Source organism: Canis lupus, chromosome 3 (assembly GCF_011100685.1).
Source record: "Canis lupus familiaris isolate Mischka breed German Shepherd chromosome 3, alternate assembly UU_Cfam_GSD_1.0, whole genome shotgun sequence".
NCBI lineage: Eukaryota > Metazoa > Chordata > Mammalia > Carnivora > Canidae > Canis > Canis lupus.
Window position 1 is genome coordinate 85,379,773 of NC_049224.1, and position 23,551 is coordinate 85,403,323.

Here is a 23,551-nt window from a genome sequence, read left to right on the forward strand (position 1 = left end):
AGGAAGGAAGGAAGGAAGGAGGGAAGGAAGGAAAGACATGAGAGATGATCTTTCACTCTAGCACAAGGATGTCCTGAGACAGGTGTCTAGAAACCAGCAAGAGGGTCTTCACCAAGCACTTGGCCGGGCTAGCACCCTGATCTCAGACTCCCAGCCTCCAGAACTGTGAGAAATAAGTGCTCATTGTTCAACCACCCAGTCCGTGGTATTCTATTATAAGAATCCAAACACACTACGACACTGAGGTTCCGAGCAAGGTGGAAACTCACCCAAGACTGTACGGCAGGCTAGCTGGTGGGCAGGAGCAGGAGTCAGGGGACTCCTCACAAATTCACAAGTTAAGCTTGGCAACCTTATCCTGAAAGGTGGAACCACCTGAAGGCAAGAGCGGGCCCTTCTGGGCCAGATGCATATTCAGAACTGGGCTCAGCCTGTTGGCCGGGTGACGGTGGGCCTCAGCTCCTAATCTATAAAATGGGGTTGACAGTCCCCTCATTGTAGGGTCTCTGGCAAGAACTAGAATGGTTTCTGTAAGGTCCCTGGTGTAGAGTCGGCTACTTTTAGTAGCCCCTGGGGGAGGCACAGGCGGTAGGTACCAGCCACGGGGCAACAGTCTTCGGTAAGATTCTGGAAGGGAAGTGGGGTGAGGAGGAGAGAGATTCTCATGAACTTCGCCCACGTCACAGCTCTGCCTGGAGCCAGTCAATGATAAAACTCATTCAGTGTGTTGGGCTGAATCTGTATGAGAAACATGTTCTAAATGAAGTTTTATAATTAATGCTCTTCTCTGAAAGGCAGAGGAGAGGTGGCAGGGTTTCTGACAGCCAAAGCGTTTCCTGAATATTTGACAAATGCACGTAGCGTAGGCAGCACATTATTTAGGCGCTACCTGGAAACCTGAATGGATGGAAAGCTCCGATTCTGACCACACGATGCCCACAGAGAGGCACCTTCGGGCTCCCAGAGTCGCTGACACTGGGCTCCAATGTCGGGGTGAGGTCCCGGAGGGGTCTGCTATAAAGAAGCCGTGGGACTGTGTTATTGACCAAATCAACCTGTTCCTATGTAAATGAAGGCCTCTGGGGTGGCCCGAAACAGATTATTCTCCAAAAGATGGAAAATGCCAAAAGCATTTGCAACCTCCTGCAGACAGTCTGGCCGGACACACTCCTGGAGCAGGTCGGATGCACAGAGTCCATCCCGCCTCCCTCAGGTCAGGCACACAGAATATTTGTAAGCAATTTACTCCTGGGCGATGCCTTTGCTCACAGCTGGAGCAGTTGGTTCTGAACTACAGGCACGGTGAAGGGAAATGGGTTCTCCAGAGACCGGGTCCCAAATGGCCAAGGCTTGCTCTCAGTGCTGCACGACATCCTCCCGGGCTGTCCCTGCCCAGGTGCCACCGGCCAGCTTAGCAGCCGTGGTCCTGGCGTCTCTGGGCAGTACCTGGCTCCTCCAACAAACCTACCTCGCCTTTCTTTCGCTGGCCAGGGAAGTGGGCACCATGCCCCACTCCTTTGCATCTGGGGGACCGCCAGCCAGCACCCATTCTGGGGGGGTTGGGCCCCAGTCCCTCAGGGGTGCTTCATGGAAGGTGGCCTGGGCTCTGGACCCAGTGTCTGGGTTTGAGTCCCGGCTTAGCCTTCCAGCAGCTCAGGTCCTGACGTGCAAGCTAACATCCCTACACCTGCCTTCTTTTTCCCACCTGCAAAATGGACAGAATGCTAATACCATAGGCCAACAATCAACACCTGCCCTCTCCCCCACAGACACAGTTCCGAGCACTGCCTGAGCCAGCCAGCTCATCCTCACACAGTGACAGGAGTCACTCGTGCTGTTCTCCTCCTGCCCCCCGCACCTCCCCATGATGGTCAAACAAATTCAAACCCCCGAAGGGACTGGCACAGTTCCTGGCCCCTAACGCTCAAAAAAAAATCTTAGCATGGGATGATTTTAAAGGTCATACCGATACAGTTTTTAAAGTTCATAGTGTGCATGTATAAAAAAAGTGGATCCTAGAAAGAAACCATGCATGCACCTTGCCCATAATTTCGATGATGTCACTACTGAAGTTGAAGATAGAAATGATATGAAAGTAAAACGAGAGAGTCAATTGTTAGAAAGATGCAGTAAACAACAGCCGAGGCACGAAAGAGATTCGGCAAAAAAATCACTAAGGTAGAACACAAAAGCCCACACATTGGGGAACACTGCCTGAGACCCCCAACGCTGCCTGCTTCCAGGCATTGTCCTCTCTGCTCCTTACAAATGCCTGCCTCTACTTGGGTCAGCCGTCCAGAAAGAAGTTGGCTGGGATGCGTCCCATTCCCTGAAACCAGTCTATCCTAACAGTTTCCTGCGTCAAGGTCATACCCTCAAGGAAAAAGCAGAGGGTGTGTTGCCCACACCCTAATCTAGAGGCAGCCGGAGACAGCTCCTACTAGACCGTGCCTGTCAGGGTGCACGATGACTGCGTGGGTCATGACCCAGAGGAGGAGGCGCCACCTGTCCCTCCCGACAGCGACAGGCCCCCGAGCAGCTGGAAGCCCTGATTGCCGCCCTGGCCCCTTCAGTTCATTCCCCACTTAACCATCAACAAGCCCCTTCTTGAGCAATTTGGAAGGCACTTGAGCAGTTGGCCCGAGCCCCGGGAGGCAGAGGGAAGGGGTTGGCTGGGCCACCTACACCTGCCCTTGAAAATATTTACAAATAGGTAACTCTTTAGCTTTTCAATAAGATCTTGAATCATGAGGAAGTTGTTGAGGCTCTGGGAGACCTATAAAAGCCTTGGTCAAGGGTGTTGTTTGCCTCTGCACCAAAGCACGTGGATGTCCCAGTCAACTCAAGCCTCTGGTCGTGTTATTGGGAAACCAGGGGAGGCGGCTGGCTTTGCACCAGGCTGGGCCTCTGCTTTGTACCACTGAGGCTTCTGGCTTTCCAGCTGCTTCCACATCACCTCTGTGGAATTCCTGTCATTCCCAGAGGAAAACACGTATAGAAAAAAAACAGAGATAACTTCCCTTTGAAGGCTTCCAAACCTTGTGCCACCAAACACTAGGATTCCCGGGCTCTCGGGCCTGCGCTCTCGCCTCGCTTTGTTGTTGTTGTCGCTCCTTCCAGGGCCTCTCAGGTGAACCCCGAGAGTAGCCACCCTACCTCCATGAATCCCTGATGCCTCAAGGTTCAGACTCATGTCTTGGCTGCTTGCAAGATACTCAAGACTCTCCTAAGTGCCCTTTGAGCATCATCTCATGCAAACCTTATGATGACCTTTGAGTCTGGGTCTATTTTTGTCCTGTTACAGGAAATCACTCAACAGGAGTCCGGAGTTAACATTCAGGCCTGGTGTAATGGTTCCCCCAGTCATCAATATTTCTGCTTGCCCCTCCTCCCTCCTCGCCCTCCTTCTCCCTGCAAACAGAGGTTCAAAGAACTTAAGCAACTTGCCGCAAATCCCAAAGTCAGTTAAAGAAGGGATGGGATCTGAAGTCAAGATTGTCTGCCTCCATCTTCATGCCAAGGCAGATGGAATCTCTCTGTGGGTGGAACATGCCAGCTCAGGGGCCCCGGACTGAATCCCAGACATAGAGGAGGGCTTGGACCCGTAACTGGCAGCCTGGTGGATGCGAGAGGGAAAGCGGCTGGGAGCTTCATCTCCTGGACATCGGCTCCCAACCTCTACTTTGTGTCAGCCCCTACAGACCTCCCCACCAGGATCTCAAATTCTGGACCCTCCTCACGCAGGGCTGCCAGATTCAGAGAAAAAAAAAAAAACAAACAAATCAGAGCTCCCAGTTAAATTCTAACTTCAGATACACAAGGGATAATTTTGTGATGTAAGTATGAACACCCATTCAATGGAATAACAGGTGGGGTAGCAAAGATGATTCATTAAAATATTATCACAGTTCTTTGATCTCCCAAGAAACAAACTGGGTAAGCAGAAAACATTATGACTTTAGTAGGCTATTATTATTTTATGTTTATCGTTGAGACTGACCTAATCTTAATCCACTAAAATGATATAGGTGTTAACCAAAGACATTAACAAACATAAAGCAAGATTTTAAAGACCTGCAACACAGATAAGTTATTTTGCAGTACAGCACTAAGAATCGGTGTCAGTGTGTAATATATAGTATATATTACTTCTTTTTCTCAGATGATTTACTGGAGCTAGAAGGATAAAAGTAAGCCTTTAAGCTATCTCACAGACCTTTAAAAAATATCAAAAACTGAACAAAAAGATGTAAAAAAAAATGATCGACCTACTAATCCCCAAAGAAATTAGAATAATAAAATATGACTTTTCATTTATTAAATGAATACATGAAATAAATGAAATTTAATAAAGTTGACAGTGGCTAGTGTTATGATGGACGAGAAATCACTACATTTCCCATGAGCAATTTGGCAAAACACATCAAAAGTCTTAGAAATAGCCATATGCTCCGACTCAAAGACATTTCTCCTAGGAATTCATCGTAAGAAAATAACTTGGGATAAGTGCAAAGATTTCACTGCAAAGGTGTCCACTGCAGTATTGTTTTTGTTTGTTTGTTGTTTTTAAAGATTTATTTATTTATTCAGAGAGAGAGAGAGAGAGAGGCACAGACAGAGGGAGAAGCGGGGTCTATGCAAGAAGCCTGACTTGGGACTTGATCCTGGGTCTCCGGGATCACACCCCAGGCTGCAGGCGGCGCTAAACCACTGTGCCACCAGGGCTGCCCCACTGCAGTATTGTTAATGTATATATACTGTAATAATATATGTCATCATGGGTAATTATATGTTATTGGTAGTAATAAATATATGCATATATGTGTACATATGTCACATATAAATATATTATATAATATATAGTATGTCTTTATATGGTATGTCTTTATATTATAGAAATATAGATAATTTATGTTATAGAAATATATAAATAAGAAATATAATTAATAAAATCAATATAAATATATTATATTTATATATAAATATAATATTAATTATAATTAATAAACACATGCACCAATGGGGGAAGAGGTAAATAAATTTTGGCACACCTGTTCCAAGGCAGGCATTTTAAATGATGCTGTAGAGGAATAGTCCAAAGTATAAAAGTGCTCACGAGTGCGCTCCTTCTTCCTTACATGGCCCCACAGCTGGAGGGGAGACAGCAAGCACAAGGGGATGATAAGCATGAGGACAAAAGCCACCCGCTAAGGATGACACCCAGGAAAGACGGAGGACGGGAAACACAGGTAACACTGTGGGGCCACTCCACCAGTGGTGAACTTGAACTCCAGACTTCTCAGGAAACCATTTGCCTTTTCTCACTGGGAGCTTTCAGAATTTTCCCTTTCAATGAAAAGTACAGCACACCTAGGATATTAACAACTTAAAAAATAGACGAGTTCTATGTAAAGAAAGCTTGTAAGTCACAAAGATGCGAACTTGTGTTTTCTAGAAATAGGTATTATTTTATCTTTTTTGCAGAAGATTAAGTGAGCTGCTTGAGTCCACAGAGTCACAGAGCCAAAATTCAAGCCTCTGTCCACTGGAGTCTTACATCTGTGCTCTGTGTGGTGACTCATGCTCACTGAAAGGAACCAATACAAATTGATGAAATAACTAAATAGGACTTCAAGTGTTCCTTTACCCCAAGATTATTCATTCCTTGGGGCGCCTGGGTAGCTCAGCGGTTGAGTGTCTGCCTTTGGCCCAGGTTGTGATCCTGGGGTCCTAGGATCAAGTCCCACAACCGGGTCCCCGCAGGGAGCCTGCTTCTCCCTCTGCCTATGTCTCTGCCTCTCCCTCTGCATCTCTCATGAATAAATAAAGTTTTTTTAAAGAAAAAAAGGGAATGGGCTCTCTACAGAGAAGAGGATTCTCTTTCTGGAAGGGATACGTGGAGAGATTTAAGTAAGAAATGATGCCTTTGACCCTTGAAACTGTCCATAGGACAGAAGACAAAAGATGAAGCTCAAAACAGATCCCAGCAAAAGTACTCAGAGTAATTTTTGAAAAAATACAAACAGAAACCAGAGCTTACAGCAAGGGGGAGGGGGCGGTCACTGGTTATTCTGCATCCTTGCCAGTGCTTGGTGTGATCAGACTCTTGTCAGAATTTTCACCATTCTAGTGATAGTAAAATGGTATCATCTTGTGGTTTTATTCTGAATTTCCCTGGCTCTGAATGAAGAGCCCCTTTGTAGGCCATGGTTTTGGTTTTTATCTTCTTTCGCTGTTCAAAATGATCATACCTGACTTGTACCCAGCCATCTCAGATTTTCTCATTCATATGCACCAGCAATGGAACAGGCATGCAAGGAGCTCACAAATAACTTTAATTGAACATTGGAGCCATCGGTGTTTTGTCTCAACACTTCCCCTTTGAAATCAATTCTGCTTCGCCGGTCATTACATCTAATTGAGAATCACAGTCTTTAGAAGTGGAAATTGTGAAAGCTAACACTTGGTGAGTGTTTATTATGTGCTAGTCACTGTGCTGTGGGCTTTACAGATATAAAGGAACGGAAAACTTGCTATTTAACAACTTCCGTCCATGGAGAGGGAGTCTCTTATCTGGAGAGCCCTATTCTGCTGAGCACCTTAGTTCAATTATGCAAAATGAGTGGAAGTAAATTTGGTGCTCAAATGCTCTGCTTCATGGACTGAGAAGAATGTGGGTTTCTAAAGTCATCGTGGAGATAGAGGGTAAGGAAGAGAGGCGGGAGGGGAAGAGAGGAACGCTGGTCCACAGGGCAGGTGGATGATCTCAAGATGGTGAAGTGACCAAGGGGTTCTTCAGTCTTTAGTTTAACGATGTTCTTCCTTATATCTGGTATGGGGCACACAGTGCCTTACAAGTGGCTTATGGCTTTATTTGGTATCTGTCAAATTTTCTCATATGAAATAACACTGTGTTGGAGAGGAATCGCATGTTCAGGATACAGAAGCAACTCCTAAATTGAGCAAATTTGCCACATGCTAAAATTCAGAAGCAGAAGTGAGTGGAAGAATGTAAAGTGCCACTACCACCCCATTCACCTCATATGAAAGAGAATTTGAGGACATTCTCTCAAAACTTAAGAGGGCACACTAAACTCTACCTCTGAAACTAATAATATGGTATATGTTAATTAGTTAATTTTTAAATTTTTTACAAATTAAAAAAAAGAGGGCAGCAAGACCCTAGCTGACATCTAAGTAACACTTCCATTATCTTCTTTCCTTGACCTTGACAACTATCCTGTTAAATAGCTGCTAATATTATTCTTATCCACAATTATAAGACCTCAAGACTCAAAAAGGACAAGGAATACTCTACGAACAAATTTGGAATAGTTGATTACTATATTTCCAATTCATTTTGCAGACTGATAGACCCTTCTATTTCCATCACATACAAATGATGGACAAAATTTAAACCCTTCCCCCCAATGTTTAAATACTTGACCAAGCTTGAAAACAAGAGAATCTCCCCAGGCTCTGGGAACCAGGCATAGGAGCTAAAAGGAAAGAGTCCACGTGGGTATTGGAACAAGGTTGCAGAGACTGGTTGGAAACAACTAACCAGAATCTCAGCCCATGAGAGATTGGAAGCTGAAACTGAGCCCTCTCTTGCCAAAAGTTGAGAGTCACAAAGTTTTCTGTCTCTGACACAGGCAGCAGAAGTCCATTCATTGGCCAGTGATACAAAAAGGAAGTTGACCATCTTTCAGGACCAAGGAAGGTAAAAAAAAACACTCAAAAGAAAGCAGAACTTCAATCTGCATCATGCATAAGCCCCTGATCAGAATCTGCACTACCGATGAAGCACAAGAACTCATTCTGACAAGCTTACATAAAACAGGCCTGGAATCTACAGAATTCTGATCAAGTACATGTATTTCATTAGAAACCATTCCCACTGAAGATGAGCTCACAATAAAAACAATTAACGATCTCATGAAGTAAATAATTGCTGCAAGAGAAAAATCAGCAAACATGACAAATGCAACAAAATTCCAAACCAAGAGCTATGCATATAAAGCAGCCTTAAAGAGGCCTTAAAATCATGTAATTTGAATATGCAATAATGTAAAGAAATAAAATGCATTAGAGTAAGAAAGAAAATAAAATGAGAGAACACAATACTAAGGGAGGGACTATAAAATTTTTAAAACGAGTTCAACTGAACTTCTAGAAATAAAAGTAGAGTCATTAAAATTAAAAATTCAGTGGACCCACATGTGAAAAGGGAACTAATGAACTGAATGGTAGATTTGAGAAAATCATCCAGAATGTAGCTCACAACTGGGAGGTAGGAAATATGAAAACAATTAAGAGATGCATAACATCAAAAAAATATCCAGCATACATTTAATAGGAGTCCCAGAGAAGGGAGAGAGACCCCAGGAGATACTACTGGAGGTCCAGGCCAAAGCAGGATGCAGGGGTGAATAGGCAAAGGTTTTTTGGACATAGAAGTCTGAGATAATTTACTATAACATTCCCTTACTAAAAGTAACACCAAAGGTGATATCTCAACAAGAAAGAAACTCAAAAAAAAAAAAAAAGAAAGAAAGAAAGAAAGAAACTCAACCCGGAAGAAAGGGGTAGGATTCAAAAAGCAATGGTAAGCCAAGAAATTGATGAAAAAGTTGATAAATCTAAATAACACTGAATGTAAAATCTCAGTAACAATGATGATGACCAACTGAGAGGTTTTACTTTTTAAAGGAAGAGTCAAAATATTACCCAACAATAATATAGAAGTTTGGAGAGGGTATTAGGAGTTAAAGTACTCTTATTTCCTTGTATTGTTTAAGAAAATGATAGGGCTATTGATTAGATCCAAACTTTTAACCACATGTGCTATTAACCATGAAATGAATAGAAATCGAATGTGTAGCTTCCAAACACGTGAAGGGAAAGAGGTAGATGGAGAAGCAAAGAAAAATCATGGCAAATAGAAAAAATAATAATCTAGTATAAACAAATTCACACATATCAGTAATCATAAGAAATATAAATAACCATAGAGAAACCCTCCCACACAGACCCAGGAAAAAAATATACTAGGAGGCTCACTGCAGTATTATTTGCAACAAAAAAGAATTAGAAGCAACCCAAATTTACCATCCTTAGGAGACTAGATCAATACATTGCAGTATATTTATAAGTTGGAACTCTCTAGAAGAGTTTAAAACAAATAAAATGGACTTATGTATAAAATTGATTTTTATGTATCAATGTGGATAGGGCCCAACATATATTAATAAGTAAAAAAAAAAGGCAAGTTTCAGAATGATATATATAGTATGATGCCATTTGTTTAATTTGTTTAAACACTCAAACAATGGTACATATTGTTTATAGAGTGAAACTACAAAAACATAGATGGGAAGGATACACATGCTTCTGGGAATGGAAGGAGGAAGAAAGGGAGGGAAAAATCCATAACTGTGTCTTTAGTATCTTGTTTCTTTACAATTATCTGAAGCAAATACAGCAGAAAGTTACCTGTGTATTTAATCTAGTTGGTGCTTTATTCTTTCAAAGATTTTATTTATTTGAAAGAGAGAAAGAGACAAACAAGCAGAGAGGAGGGGCAGAGAGAGGGAGAAGCAGACTCCCCAATGAGCAGGCAGCCCCATGCAGGACTCGATCCCAGGACCCTGAGATCATGACTCGAGCTAAAGGCACCACTCAACCAACTGAGCCACCCAGGTGCCCCCAATCTAGTTGGTGGTTTATAATACTCTCCTTTTCTGGATGTTTGAAATGTGTCCTAATAAAAAAAGTATTTTTGATTCAAAATATCATAGAATCGGGCTTTTTAAAAAGATTTATTTATTTTAGAGAGAGAGAAAGAGAGAGTTGGGGAGGGGCAGGGGCAGAGGGAGAGAGAAACAAGCAGGCTCCACACCCAGCACAGAGCCCTACTCGGGGCCTGATCCCACAACCCTGAGATCATGACCTGAGCCAAAATCAAGAGTCAGATGTTTAACCAGCTGCACCACTCGGGCGCCCCAGAATTGGGCTTTCTAATCATTAAATTACACCTACATTCAAATCTTAATATAATTTAATTAAAAATTCACTTCCTATCAGAAAAGGAGACAGAACATGAAAGACTCCTAACTCTGGGAAACGAACTAGGGGTGCTGGAAGGGGAGGTGGGTGGGGGCCTGTGGTGACTGGGTGATGGGCACTGAGGTGGGCACTTAATGGGATGAGCACTGGGTATTATTCTATATGTTGACAAATTGAACACCAATAAAAATAAATTTATTAAAAATAAATAAAATAAAATAGCAAGAAAAAAATTTAAAATAAATAAAAATTCATTTCCTCAGCCACACTAGCCACATCTCAAATGCTCAGTTGGTGCTATTGTATTGGAAAGCAGAGTTTTAGAACATTTCCACCATCACAGAAGTTGCAGAGCCTCAAGACCATCCTGGTCCATCAAACATCTCTTTATTTAATGCTGTAAGTAAATATCAAGGATAGTAATATGCAAAATGTAGAGCAAACGTGCCCTGAGCCCACAGCATACCTACCTACCACCATGGGAATTTGGTTAAGTTTTATCATTGCGTTGCGTCGTGTTTTACCAAATTGCTCGAAGTCCCCAGAAGGCTGACATCCAGCTAATTGAGATTTTCCTATAGTATTTCAATGGAAAACAGCCACAGTAATTTAGAGCCGGCAATAATGATAAGGTTGTTCCGGCCCCTATATATTTGATTCCCTAACTATTCCAATTGCACCCAATGTCTTCCCAAGGTATAAATCTGGTAAAATTAACACAAATAGAGACATTTCTCAGATTTTCTCATTTACTAAAGTAAATGCTTTAAACAGTTCCCTGAATGGTCCGTATTTCACTAGGAATCTCTGCATTAAGAACAACAAAAACTCATTACAAAAGCATTGAGAAGGTTGGAAAAGCAAGCGTTGGCTTGAGGAGGGAAGAGGCGTGAGACTTTGCCCTCAGACCTCAGAATGATTGCCCGTCATTAAATTCTTTTCACCGGGGCTCTAATTGACTTTCTCACTGGCACAAATTTTCCCACATCTCCTCTAGCTGTCTCATCAAGGGTGACCTGTGAGATAGACCAAGGCAAACGTGAACTGGTTTCTGGATGGACATGGCCACCAAAAGACAGTTGTTTTTACTAACCGTCATTGGGTTAAGACATGAAAAATTGTTTTGCTTTTTTTTTTTTAAGATTTTATTTATTTATTCCTGAGAGACACAGCGAGAGAGGCAGAGACAGAGGCAGAGGGAGAAGCAGGCTCCATGCAAGGATCCCGATGTGAGACTCGATCCCAGTTTCCCAGGATGACACCCTGAGCCAAAGACAGACGCTCAACAGCTGAGCCACCCGGGCGTCCCAAGATATGAAAATTTTTTGGGCTACGGAAGGCCTTGGCTGATATAAAACCACTGATGATGTGGCCCAATGAGCAAGTCCATTTCAATACTATAATTCCATGAATGGGTGAGATATATTGACTTATTCATGGGACAACCATATTTTGAACACCTATGAGGCACCAGGCACCTGTCTTTAGGGGACACTGAAGTATAGAGACAGATGCAATCCTGTCCTCAGGTTGCTTAGTATCCACAGGAAGGCCTGATGTCCTGGTCTGTGACACCAGGTAACTCATGAGCTGAGCTGGGCCTAGCCAACTGAAAAGCTAACAGAGTGTTTTGAGGCCTGGCAAATTGTGGAGTCAGGTTCTCTCCATAAAGAGAATTGGGATCTTTGTCAAAAGATGAGGCTTAGTTTCCTCCAACACTGCAAGTCTTGGTGACGAAAATCTCACCCCGGCCTGCCACCCTTTAAGCCATTTGCATGGTTCTTGTTAAACATCCAAATCTCTCCAATCCCACTGGGATAAATATGCAGTTACCACCCTAGAGACTTTCTGAGGAGGACTCAAAGTCTAACCAAGAGATCTAATTAGATGGAGAAATGAGATGTTCTGTGGTCTTGGGCCGGAGATGATTATGCTTCCAGAGCAGGAGAAAGAACTCACAGCGGCCTATGTCCCCACCGGAAGCGGCTAACTTTTGTTGCTATCGCCTTGCTTTCAGGGGACATTCACTCATCACTCATTCAGTCCTTACGAGTCTGCCAAGTGGGCACCTTCACTCCTATCTTACCGTGAAGAAAATGAGTTCAGAGAAGTGCCTTGGAGGGGCCCCTCAATGTCTTAAGGTCAGAACTCAGGTGTACCAGCTTCACCTTCGTGCCCTTGAACACACCTGCTCTGACTTTCTAGTAAGGATAACCTACCTCTCAGGTCCCTTCCAGTGTCCTTCCCTGTCATGCAGCAGGAAGTCAGGAGAAGCAGTTAAGCTGCTGGCAATTAAAGGATTAGAAATGTAAACCAAAAGGAACACTAACTCATGTGTCCCTTTTTATTGCTTTCCAGTTTGATTCACTTGATAAGGTGATGAGAGAATACAGCCCATTGAGGCCTTTGATTACCTTGGTATCCAGAAAGCGGTGATACCTTCCTCATCATTGTATTTTGTGGACAGATTAAGCATTTTGTTAAGATTTTATTTACTTATTTGAGAGAGAGAGAGAGAGAGAGCATAAGCAGGGGGCAGAGGGAGAAGCAGGCTTCCCACTGAACAGAGAGCCTAACACCGGACTCGATCCCAGGACCCCGGGATTATGACCTGACCCGAAGGCAGATGTTTACCCAACTGAGCCGCTCAAGTGCCCCTTAAGTTTTAAATTATAAAAACTAATCTGCTCTGATATCAGGAATAATGTCAACTTTGATAAAGCTTTACATGCCATGAAGATTGCTCTCAAAAGGACCTGATTTGACTCGATGAATAATTTAACAATTGATTTTCTGGCAGAGACACTAAAGAAGAAAAGACACTGTCTCCCAAAATAATCTCGGGAGGAAACATTTCCTTCGCCCTGAGACCTTTGTCTCACCTGAGGTTTGATGGGCGATCCCACCTCTTGTCCCCATGATGCCTGATGGAGGGAGATTTATAGCTTTTCAAATAAACTGTGTATTTTAGTGTGAAGATGTGTACCCAAATCCTTGTCCAGGGCATCAAGGAGAGAGATGCTTCCCGAATGTTCATACCTGGGCTGGGCACAAGGACTACAAAGACCAAGAGTATATGACCTTCACCCTGTCAGAACGGAAGGTCTGGAGGCAGAGGCTGCAAACAAGCAGAGACTCCAGTTCGGAATGAGCAACGCCCTGTTTGCTCGGAGGGGTGTCAGGGAAGGTTCTGGAGAAGTAAGGGAGGCATAGGGAGGGGGGCGGAGCCTGGCATGGTACCTTCTGGAAACTGTCTGCATCTGAGCAGCCTGGACCATAGCATGGTGAAGAAGTAGGCAGAAACCACATTATACAGGGACCTGTACTCACTGGAAGAAACTTGGCCTTTCCCCTGAGGGCTTCAATCCAGCAGGCCTGGGATGGGGCCCAGGAATCCGAATTTTTAAAAAAATCTCCCTGTAGGAACAGACTCCATTTTTCAACACTGTGTTTTCATGAGCATCCTCCACTAGGACAGTATCAGACGCATGCCTCACTTTTAGAAGGAGTATTTCTGCAGCACCACCTTTGCTATCATGAAATGGGATATACAGTCAAATACAACCTAAGGGAAAAAATGTTTTAAAGATTTTATTTTTATTTTTTATTTTATTTTTTTATTATTAAATTTTTTTTAAGATTTTTATTTATTTATTTATGAGAGAGACAGAGAGAGAGAGAGAGAGGCAGAGACACAGGCAGAGGGAGAAGCAGGCTCCATGCAGGGAGCCCGACGTGGGACTCGATCCCGGGTCTCCAGGATCACACCCCAGGCTGCAGGCGGCGCTAAACTGCTGCGCCACCGGGGCTGCCCAAGATTTTATTTTTAAATGATCACTACACCCAACGTGGGGCTTGAACTCATAACCCCGAGATCAAGAGTCCCATGCTCTACCAACTGAGCCAGCCGGGCAATCCAGAAAAAAACAGATATTTTTTAAAATGATGATTCTAGCCTCACTGTAATGTAAGAGAGAAAAAGAAGGTAATTTTGAATAAGATGCATTTCAGTCTTGTACATACTGAGACACCAGTGTAAAGGAGCCAGACGTCTGTACCCACATGTGGAAACACGGTGAATGCAACAGCTACAGAGACTAGCGATACCGTGGTGACCATGACAATGACAACGTTGGAGTGGACGGCGATGAAAATACCGCAGGCAGCGTTACCATCAGTGACATAGTTTTCTGAAATATTAACAATCCTCAGATGAGTCCTCAATCCACCAACTTGTCATCAGCCCTCAATTCTCATAGCATGTGCTTCCTTAGAAAATTTAGTGTAAAATGTTTGTCAGCACTGGGCCACCTCCAATAAAATAAATAAATGAATACATAAATAAATACATAAATACATAAATAAAGACAGATTGCAAAAAGTGCTTTGATGATGTAAAAACAGGGCTCTGTTCTAGACGCAGGTAGTGAGAAGCATCAGTCACCCATACTAACGCGTGGTGGACACTCGACGCTAGTGCAGGACTTGGGGTCTTCGATGCACAGGATCGTTCCACACGTTGTGATGCCTGGCACCCCTGGCCCCACCACGAAATGCCTTAGCACCCCAACCATTACAATGCACCTCAAGCAATGGAACCACCCTGGGATGGGGGGCAAGAGTCCTGGTCTCCGTCCTCACCCCTTCCTGCTTCTTCCCCATGGGAGGAACAGGAGTTGACTTTTTTTTTTTTTTTTTTTAAGATCTTATGTATTTCTCCATGAGAGACATGGAGAGAGAGAGGCAGAGACACAGGCAGAGGGAGAAGCAGGCTCCTTGCAGGGAGCCCGATGCGGGACTCGATCCCAGGACCTCAGGGTCATGCTCTGAGCCAGAGGCAGACGTGCAGCCACTGAGCTCCCGCACCCCGGAGGAGCACACTGGTGGGTGCTCTGGGGAAGTCATCACCCACCCAGCTTCTCTGGTGGGGGAGCCCCACTGGAGGAAACATGCTTTCCGGACTGCTCGCCAGCCCGACGGAAATGCTGGCGGAGGCTGCACAGCATCGGGCCGGCGCGGAGCTCTGGAAGCACAGCAGCCCACCTGGCTACATGTCCAGCGGCCCGGGCAGCAGTAAGGCTGACTCTACTCTCTGTCTCCTGGGCCTCATTTCCCAATCACTTGAAGGAAGCACTGAGGGAAGAATGAGGGTGTTGCTTACCGCCCTCCCACCCCGCATTTGGAGGAAAGAGAGGAACTGTTACTTCCAGGAAGAACGAGGGCATCCGGGGAGGGTGGTGGAGGCAGACACGAGGAGGCCGAGTCAGAGGCCGCGTAGAACCTCAACAGCGGAGGTGGCTTCTCAGAGCTCGGGGATCCGGAGAGGTGCCTCCCAGCTTCTGGGAGAGGAGCCAGGGAGGGGAAAGTGCTTCCCTGCACCACCAGCCCCTCCCAGCTCAAACTCAGCAGCTGGGGTTTTCTGGGTCTTTTACAGTGGGATAGGAGGTACATAAAGTTTCATCTGGTTAAAAAAAAAAGATTTCACTGCAAAAAAAAATTTTTTTGGAAAACCACTGATTTGAAGAATGGGCAGAGGGGCACATGGGGGGCTCACTGGTTGAGTGTCTGCCTTTGGCTCAGGGTGTGACCCCAGGGTCCCAGGATCAAGTTCCGCATCAGGCTCCCTGCCTGGAGCCTGCTTCTCCCTCTGTCTGTGTCTCTACCTCTCTCTGTGTGTCTCTTCTGAATAAATAAAATCTGAAAGAAGAAAGAAAGAAAGAAAGAAAGAAAGAAAGAAAGAAAGAAAGAAAGAAAGAAAGAAAGAAAGAAAGAAAGAAAGAAAGAAGAAGGAAGGAAGGAAGGAAGGAAGGAAGGAAGGAAGGAAGGAAGGAAGGAAGGAAGGAAGGAAGGAAGGAAGGAAGGAAGACAACACACACAAAAAAAAATCCAAAGAAATAAAGGGCAGAGAAAAGAGCAATTCACAAAGGTGAGAGAATTTGCTAAAAATGCAAGAGAAAGGAGGAATGAATATTCACTGACAAGGAAGCCTAAGGAGTGGAGCTTTTCAGGAAGGAGGGAACCATCAGAGGCTCCAGGGGCTGGGGGGATGGCGGAGAGGATGAGGACAGAGATGTGACCAGAGGGTCTCCAGGCCTTGCAATCTTGGCAGGAACAGGCTCAGCAGAGAGCCAAGGGCGAGGAAAGAGGTGAGGAGGTTGGCTAATATTTCTCCATCGTGCAAAAGGCAATGGGGATGGCATGGCATCAGTTTCCCCAGTGCCCTTGGATTGTCAAAAGGATCCAGGTACAAAGGAAATTCAATCAAATGTTATTTGTTGTAGAAATGGAGAAATCCTTTTTCGAAGAGAGTGGCAGGAATAGAAGGAGCAGGAGGGCAAGGAGGAGTACAAGGCACACCTTTCTTTGGCTTCTTTCTTGGAAGGCCTGGGTGGTTTGCTTTTTGCCCTCTTTTTTCCCTCCGTGTTGAAAAGAACATTAATCTTTCGAAGAAGTCTGTCTCCGATGGGAGCTGCAGTTAACAATATATTAATGAACGTGGGACCAGCAGGAGAGAATGGCTCCTCCTTCCCCTATATTCCACATCGTGCTGGGAGCAAGGACATAAATGTCGCTGGCTGGCTGCCTAATGGCCCATGGAAGTCACTTAGTTGACATCATTAATGCTGACCACTTCAAAAGGGCTTCCTCCTTCATTCTTCTAGAGAAACTACTGGAAAGAATCAGAAAGATAACAGACGAAATGACATCTCACCTAACCCTGGGTAAGTGACAGGGAAAAAATTAAGAATCCTAGGTGTCACTTGGCTAAGTGCGGCTCTGAGATTCAAACTCTGTCCGACATCTCCCATACCAGGCGTGGTGAGGAGTCGGAAATATTTGCATGGCCTTCTGAACCCTCTGGACAAGCCACCTGCCAGCCTCACGACTCACGGTAGGCCATTGGAAGGAATGAAGACCGAGTTTTTCAGCCCCTAGCTCTGATTTTACGAGTGACCAGATGCTTTCTCTGTGTCTCCCACCACCCTTCAGCAAAACTGACAAGTCATCAGGGCCTGCCATAGTCCTGGACCCACAGAGCGGCGGCAGCTCAAGGGTCAGGCAGGAAAAGGTGCCTGGTGTACTCTACTGGGTTAAATCCTCAAAACAGCTTGGGAGGCATTGCAACCCATTTTGCAGATGGGAAAAAAGAAACCAAGAAAACAGGTCACTGGCTTAAGGTCTCCCAGCTGATAAGTGGCAGAGCTAAGTCAAGAACAGAGCTATGTCTGGCTCTAAAAAATGTGAAATGATGAATGTATGAGAAATAATCCGATGAATGATAAAGGAATCATGAATGAACATTATTATGTATTTTAGAAATGTAAGAGTCCTCACTTGGGAACTTTTGTTTTTCTCCTTGTCGACTTCCAGAGTCACTTCTTTTCCATAAACAACTGTTAGGCCGACAGTCACGTTCGTGGTAGGCTATTTCATGATCGAAAAGGGATAACTAGGCAAGTTCTGGCACCTTCTTCCTACAGCACAATAAGGCTGATTGGTGGAACTTAAAGTATCCAGAAAATATTAAGTAGAGGGCAGCTAGAGAATACCATTTGTGGTTAAATAAATGTTTATATATCCACAAGCGGCTATCTGATTTTTTTATATATCAAATTTTTTATACGTCCACGAAATGGAATGCAATGCAACCACTAAGAACTTGATATTAAAGAGTCATGAATGGCATATCATAATGCAAAGTGGGAAAGAGATGCGCGTATACAATGCTAATAATAATCAACATGGAGGGTTAGAATTACAGACAATATTTTTTCTTTTTTATACTTTCTTGCGTGTCTCACATGTCCTTCAATTAGGATTCATGATTTTTAGAATTCGAAAATATGTCAAACTTTCCGCTGTCATTGAGCACTTGCCAAAATCAGCCCACTGTTCACCTTCCCGTGGGGTGCATGCGGTGTGTTCGGAAACCTCAGATCAGGGGCACTTGGGGGGCTCAGTGGGTGAAGCATCTGCCTTCGGCTCAGGTCATGATCCCGAGGTCCTGGGATCCAGCCCCGCATGGAGCTCCCTGCTCAACGGGGAGCCTGCTTCTCCTTCTACTTCTGCCTGCCACTCCCCCTACTTAAGCTCTATGTCAAATAAATAAATAAAAACTTTTTAAAAAAGAAAAGAAAAAAAACAAAAAAAAATAACAAAAAAAAAAGAAAAAAGAAAAAAGAAAAGAAAGGAAATCTCAGATCACCCTCTCCTCCCATCCTCTGTGGACACCTTGACTCCCTGGGTCCTGGTTTCTCATTATACGACTTCCTGCCATTTTGCCTGTCCCTTGAATGGACTTGGCTAGAGGCTGAGGCTTCCAGGCAGTACCACTAAAGTCAACTTTCTTCCTGCCTTGGTATTTTCCACATTAGAATTTAGAACTAGGGGTTGAGGGCTCATTATACACCCAGTCAAGCATCTCCCAGGGTGTGTTGGTTCCCTGAGGAGGCCTTGAGAGCCAGCTCCAGCATCCCCAAGGAGACCACTGCCTCTCACCTGTGGACCTCCACAGAGCTGATGTTGGACTTGACGTCCATTCATTGTTACATGGTGTTTTTCTCCATGTCTCTTTGGGGCTCCTCAATAGCTCTTATCCAATTTACCCCATGAGCAAATTGAGCATTTGGAGGTTATACGGCCTCCCAACATCCTGTGGCTGGAAGAAGGCAGAAATAGAACCTGAACCTGAGGGCTTCCAGGTCTAAATCCCTGATGCCTTCCAGCTCAGCACTGTGACCTGGGGGTGCTTTTCAGAGGCACTCCCTGAGGGGCTTCATGTGCCCTCAAAAGCCACCCTAGTTTGGCCTGAAGGATCTGTCACTCTGGACACAAATAGCCCCTTTGGTGACAGCCAAGGTGTTAACAAGTACCCAGTGCTCACTCCTAAATTCCAGCATGGCAGCCAGGGCCTCTGGCAAAGCTGAATAAGACCACCAATAATCTCAGGAACAGTTCGTAAAAATGAATTTCTGCCTCTGATATGGAGGGGAAGACAATAGGCGAAACCCAGTAAGAATGCAACATCATTACTTACCAGGGAAATATGAATTAAAATCACTATGAGATAATCCCTACACATCTACCAGAGTGGCTAAAATTGTGGGTTTTTTTTTTTTTTAAAGATTTATTTATTTATTTATTTATTTATTTATTTATTTATTTATGAGAGAAAGAGAGAGAGCACGAGCAGGGTGTAGGGGCAGAGGGAGAGCAAGAAGCCGACTCTGCACTGAGCAGAAAGCCCAACTCAGAGCTCGATCCCAGGACCCTGGGATCATGACCTGAGCAGAAGGTGGCTGCCTAACTGACCGAGCCACCCAGGTGCCTCTAGAGTGGCTAAAATTTTAAAGACAGACAATGCCAGGTGTTGGCAAGGAAGCAGAGCAAAGAAACTCTCAAACATTGTAAATGGAAGGGCCAACTGGTTCAATCAGTGGTAAAACTACTTGGCCTAATCTTCTAAAGACAAACCAAATCCATTCCTAGGTATATATCCAAGGGAAACGAAAGCCTACGGCCATTAAAATATATGTACATGAACGATCCTACCAGCTTACTAATTAAATTGAGAACAAAGGTAGTAAATTTTCAAAGCCCTTCACTTCCTAATTCTTTTACTACACTTTTACTATTATCTATGTATGCGTTTGAGGCAACTTACATCGGTTGCGTCTGCATGACGGGAGTACTAATAACTGCGGCCTGCTGCGCATCCATTCTCAACTCCGTGTTCAAAGACGTCGCGTTGAGATCTTCCAACCGGTGGCGGTGGTGGTGGCCGAGGAAGCTGACAAAAACCACAAATCAGGCTTTACTATTATTATTTTACCATTGGTACCAAGGTGGGAGAGCCTGTTGCCGAACACCTGCCAGCACGTCACGGGTACGGTTTCATTTTTATGAAGTTCATGCACAGGAAGGACAAATACATACTATTCGACGTCAGTGAGGAGAGTCCCAGGAGGGGCGGCCTCCTGCCCGGGGTGAGGCATGCGGGACTCTCACGGATCATGGTGATGTTACATGGGTGTAAACACACGTATGCACTTTCTTTACCATATGTAGGTGATACCTCAGTTTAAAAAACAAACAATTTTTTTTCCCAAACTGCTACCTTTCAAGGACTCCCCACCCCCACCCTAGGAAGGTGGGAAGCTTGGCATCCCTCCAATATCTCCTTTTTGTCTCTGCAGCACCATTCGAGAAGGAGAAAACGTCTCCAGTAACGATTTCCTGCGACTTCAGAGAACAGGGCCTGCACTGGCTGACCTTTATCATTGGCCACAAGTCCTCATTCTGTACAGATAGTGAGCAATGACTAATGTTTTCTGAGTACTGGTCTAAGGGCATTGCCTGGGGCCTTGCCTCATTTAACCCCCTCAAAAACGGGGGGCCTTTCTGTCTCATTTTTCAGATAAGGCAAGGAGGCTAATGGTCAGCAGGTCATGCTGCTGGGAGGAGGCAGTCAGGATCTCGACCCAAAGAACCTGCCTCCGGTGACTTTGTCAACCACTCCACCCTCCTGACAATAAGTGATCAAAACAAGCTATTAAGTTATTAAACAGCTATCACTCTGATAGCATGGCACGCTGCCCCCTCCCGTGCCTGCATCGCCTGCCCCTGAGAAAAGAGGCACGAGAAGGTCCCAACACTTGGCCTCGTGGCCTGCTTTCCTGCCCTTCCCGACACACTGGGCATGTTCTGGAACTCGTCTGATGTGACGTTCAACTTCGCAGTGGTGAACGTGGTCAGCTATGAACGATCCAAAAGGGGAACCAGACTGGCAGTTTCAGGGGTGCGACTTGGTTAGCTGTGCCCCACGAGGTCACCTGTTCCATCTGAGAAAGGGAAACTCGGAGCATCCAGCTTCCCCGGCAAGAGAACTGTCGAGATCCTAATGTGTAGCTGGAAATTAATTATCGTGGCCCTGCCCTGTCTGGGCATGCGACTCTCCTCACACACAAATGACTCTGCAACATGACGGGGGCACCATGAAATCCACTCACCTCTGGATGAACCTGGGTGACTTACCGAGTCATGGGGGGGCAGGCGCGGGAGGTGCAGAGAGCCACTGGCTAACGGGACCCCATGAATAGGTCAGACAACCCCATCTCCACACCTGCCACTTAGCCTGCTACAGTGTCCAACGTGTAAGGTACCACGAAGTGTGTCTCCAGTTTCGCAGATGCCGTGCGTCATGCCCGAGCCTCACCAATGGGAGCCCCCCCCGCCAAGATCACGCAGTCTCAGGGATGACATTCACTGAATGCCTAGGTTGGCTTTTCAGTTTCTGGATCTTGCCTATGAAAGAGTCCTGTCTAGTGGGGGGATGGAGATGGGCCCAGAAAAATCTGGGAAGCAAACGGGAGCCCATCTCGGGCTGCTGGTGGTAGTGGGGCCCTGCTGGGTGTCCACAAGGAGGATCTCGTGGATCCAGCTCCTGGAGCTGAGCCCAGGGGAGGATTCCTGGTGCGGTGAAACGCCCCTCTCCTTAGCTCTCCTCCAAACCCTCATGTAACCTTTCCTCTTCTCCGATCCTGTCTCTCCCCTTCTCCATCTCCATCTCTCTCTCTCCTCCTGGGAGAGCCGAAACACGTCAGTGACATGGCACAAAGGGAAGCTCTGGGGCTACACGTGGCCGCAGACATTACCCCAGACCCTGACCAGCTTACCCATTGGTCTCTAAGTGATCCTGATCTAGGAAGTTGGGGGGTTTCATGAGGCTCCTAAAGTGTTTGGAAGAGGTTAGTTACACTCTTGTGATTGTATACACACACACACACACACACACACACGCACGCACACTGTTTTGATGTGATAGGTTCACCAGAAAGAAAAAAAAAAGTGAAAATTTCCCCCTTCATTATTCTACCCTCAACCTCTCCCAACCCCCAGAAAGAGAGATTAGGCTTGTAATTCTGGAAATTTGCCCCCAGGCCCAATTGAAAGGCATTTTGGACGTTTAGGGTCCTCGGATCTCCCACCTTTATGTAAGATGGGCTTTCCACCTGGCTCTACTCTCTCATTCTCCTTCTTTATCCGGTTAATTCCTATTCCTAGATTAAGACTCGGATCAAGAATCCCTTCTTCCTAGAAGCCAGAGATACCCACCGGCTCCCAGGCTCTCTGAGCCTCTTCCCAATCACGCCCTTAACCCTCCGGACACAGCCTCCTCAGTGGGAGTTTCGGCTTTGTCATCCCCTTCTGGACCACACTCGTCACGGTATCCACAGGTCTGGCGGGACACCTGGCACAGAGCGGATAGATCCCGGTGACAGGATACGTCGTCAGTAGTAGCAGGACAGTAGAATGCGCTGATGGACACCACAGTGTTGGTGACCTAGAGTCTCCTTTCCCGGGTAACTTTGCTCCCTGCCAACGCCTCACCACCCCCACCCCTGCCCACATCACCCTCCCTGAAAGGAGAGAGGAAGGCTGAATTTGGTGAAATCACCGGAGCTTGTGATTCGCTTTTTTAGATGATAGAACCAGGGCTCAGAGTCCGCAGCTCATCCTTGGTGACTCCAGGCCAGTGCGAAGCGAGGAAGAACGTGCCACCCAGGGTGAGCCTCCGATGCACCAGAGCCCCTTCCTGCGACTCTGAAATCACGTGCTGCGATCATCGGTTCCTCCTGCTAAGACCATTTGCAGTAATTTCCTCCTTCCCCCCCCCCCCCCCCCCCCCCCCGCCCTTACCCTGCCCCAAAGTGGTTAGGCCCTTCTGGGTCCTTACATCACATTACAAACTGCCTGCTTGCTCGGACCTGCCCGCCACCGGGCAGAGAGGCCACACAAAGAAAAGGCACAAAGGGCCCCGTCATCCCCGGGGGGGATGTTTCCCTCAAGTGTGTCTTCTGGAAACCAGCTCCCAGAAGACAATCGTCCTTTAAGGATTTACCACCAACTGGAACCGCAAATTACCGTAGGTGCCTCTGGAAAGCCCAAGACAAACCGCTCCCCGGGGAGAAGCTGAAGAAGCGCTGTTTCACTTCCTGTGGCTTCTGACTTTTAAAGCGTCCTTCCCTTCTAATAAGAGTTTTTTTTTTTTTTTTTTTTTTTTTTGCATTTTTTGGTCCCTGCCTCCGATTTGTCTGCTTTACTGTTACTGTGGGAAATGCGGTCCCCGAACGGAGCTCAAATCAAGACCCAAGGGAGGCCCATGAGGCCTTCACAAAGAAAGATAAGAAGAACAGAGGGCGCTGAGTGCTTGGCACCCGCCAGGTGCTCCCGGAGGCCTTTACCTCACCAGGTGCTCCCCGAGGCCTTACCTTGCCAGGTGCTCCCCGAGGCCTTTACCTCACCAGGTGCTCCCCGAGGCCTTACCTTGCCAGGTGCTCCCCGAGGCCTTTACCTCACCAGGTGCTCCCCGAGGCCTTACCTTGCCAGGTGCTCCTCGAGGCCTTTACCTCATCAGGTGCTCCCCGAGGCCTTTACCTCACCAGGTGCTCCCCAAGGCCTTTACCTCGCTAGGTGCTCCCCG

At 45.8% G+C, this 23,551-nt stretch overlaps 2 long non-coding RNA genes across 4 annotated transcripts; one reads left to right on the top strand and one right to left on the bottom strand.

Annotated features, from left to right (window-relative positions):
- Positions 1-246: 246 nt before the first annotated feature.
- Positions 247-22,106, top strand: LOC111095315. The gene is made up of 4 exons (XR_005357370.1): positions 247-1,213; positions 5,151-5,249; positions 10,332-10,467; positions 20,265-22,106. It is a non-coding gene; the product is annotated as an uncharacterized LOC111095315 (long non-coding RNA).
- LOC119871267 lies at positions 13,939-23,065 on the bottom strand. 3 transcript variants are annotated; one of them, XR_005357368.1, is made up of 5 exons: positions 22,993-23,064; positions 22,526-22,703; positions 19,733-19,858; positions 16,426-16,738; positions 13,939-14,258 (listed from the first exon to the last, which is right to left on the bottom strand). It is a non-coding gene; the product is annotated as an uncharacterized LOC119871267 (long non-coding RNA). The 3 variants fall into 3 exon arrangements; XR_005357367.1 differs by lacking the exon at positions 13,939-14,258 and having other exon boundaries at positions 15,876-16,738; XR_005357369.1 differs by lacking the exons at positions 13,939-14,258; positions 22,526-22,703 and having other exon boundaries at positions 15,876-16,738; positions 22,993-23,065.
- Between the last annotated feature and the right edge of the window lie 486 nt (positions 23,066-23,551).